This window comes from Bubalus kerabau, unplaced genomic scaffold (genome assembly GCF_029407905.1).
Source record: "Bubalus kerabau isolate K-KA32 ecotype Philippines breed swamp buffalo unplaced genomic scaffold, PCC_UOA_SB_1v2 scaffold_70, whole genome shotgun sequence".
Classification (NCBI taxonomy): Eukaryota; Metazoa; Chordata; class Mammalia; order Artiodactyla; family Bovidae; genus Bubalus; species Bubalus kerabau.
Window position 1 is genome coordinate 262,175 of NW_026577924.1, and position 1,962 is coordinate 264,136.

At 47.3% G+C, this 1,962-nt stretch overlaps 1 pseudogene; it reads right to left on the bottom strand.

Annotated features, from left to right (window-relative positions):
* Positions 1–1,068: 1,068 nt before the first annotated feature.
* LOC129641057 (uncharacterized) lies at positions 1,069–1,187 on the bottom strand (annotated as a pseudogene).
* Positions 1,188–1,962: the final 775 nt, after the last annotated feature.

Below are 1,962 nucleotides of genomic sequence, written 5' to 3' on the forward strand. Positions count from 1 at the left end.
CTGAGACTAATCTAATGATAAATAACAGGCAGATCCTTTGAGAACTTCTATAGGGGCCTCTTCCCTCACCAAAAACTGGGTGTCAGAGAAGGCTTTTCAGACTAATAATTGAGTTGAGATCCATAGGTTGAACCAACGTAAACCAGGGTTGAGATGCAGGAAGAATTTCAGGCAGGTAAAATAGCATCTTGGAAGGCTACGTGACAAGGAAAAGAAATGAAAAAATGCCCTATGGGATGGAACCAAAAGAGTGCAGAAGGCATTCCAGTGAAAAGAAATCAGAGAAGAAAGTGGGGACCAAGCAATGAAGGGATTTGGTCATATCTTCACTATGATGGGAAAATACAAGAGCAGTTGGAGCAGGGAGGTGATAGAATTGCATCTGCATTTTAAAAAGGTCATCTTGCTCCACATCACTCATGATTGGACAGACTCAACTCCAAACTACAACGAGGTACCACGTCACATTAGTCAGAATGGTCCTCATGGAAAAGTCTGTAGATAACAAATGCTGGAGAGGATGTGGAGAAAAGGGAACTCGCCTCCACCGTTAGTAGGAATGTGAGTTGGTAGAGCCACTATGGAAAAGAGTATGGAGGTTCCTGAAGGATCTAAACCTAAAAGTACCATATGATTCAGCAGTCCCACTCCCAGGCACATATCCACCAAAAGTATAACTGAACAAGATACATGCACCATCTGTGCACATATATCTGTGTGTGCACGCAGATGCGCGCGAGCTCGGGCGTTCGCCTGCAAGGATGGGGGGGTGGGGGTGGGGGTGGGGCTGGGGGTAGGGCTGGGGCTGGGGCTGGGGCTGGGGCTGGAGCTGGTGCAGCCCCCCGGGGATTGCCTGAGGCACGCCAAGGGAGCCCCAGACGGAGACCCGCGGGACGGTCCTCTGGTTTCCTGGAAGCCAAATGCAGAGGGGCTCGCGGGCCGCGCGGAGGCACCCCAGGTCTGCAGCGGGAGTCGGTGCCCTGGCCACCCACCCCCAGGAGGGGTTGGGGTCCGGGAGCCCAAGAGTTGGGACGTGGGGGCGGGGGCTAAAGGAGAGGGAAGGCAAAGAGCCTACAGCACCCGGTATTCCCAGGCGGTCTCCCATCCAAGTAAGAACCAGGCCCGACCCTACTTAGCTTCCGAGATCAGACGAGACAGGGCGCGTTCAGGGTGCTATGGCCTTAGACGGAGGCCGGCCTTAGACGGAGGCCGCTGCCGCCCGGCGCCCTAAGAGCCCTGCGCTGCGCCTCCCTTTCGCTCTGACCTGCCGGTCAGCCATTCCGACTACAAGTAATTTTACTCCTTCCCCTTTCTCTCCCTGCTTTCTGAGAGTCTCTCTCCTTCCATACTCGATGGTGTAATGAATGGATGCCTTAGATCATTTTCCCTCAACATTTTTTTCTCTTTATTTTTACATTGATTTCTATGAATTCATCTTCAAGTTTATGGATTATTTCTGCCAGCATCTCATATGTGCTATTGAACCTATCAATTTTTCATTTCAATTATTTTAGTTTTCAAATCCAGAATTTATGTTAGTTTCCTTTAAAAAAAATAATTTGTAGCTCTTCATTGGGTCTCTCTGTTTGTTGACTTAGTATCATACTGTCATCTAATTCTTCAAACATGGTTCCATTATTTCATTTTGTAGTTATCATTATTTTGATATTTTATCTTTTGACCTTCATACTGAATTTATAAGTGATATACTTATATGAGTTATCAGTGGTATGTTATACAAATGCTTTACTCACCACCATTACCACATTAGAGTTTTCTGATTTTAACTGTATACTTACCTGTCCCAGCAGGTTGATAAAGAGTCCAAGCCTAAAGCCCCTTTAAGGAGGAGGCAAGCTTGCTTGCTTTTTCACATTCTTTGGCCTAAGACAAGTAGGCATTGTAGGGAGCAGTATCTCAGGTTCAAGGACATTCCTCTTTTTGAGCTTTGGATGTATGCTA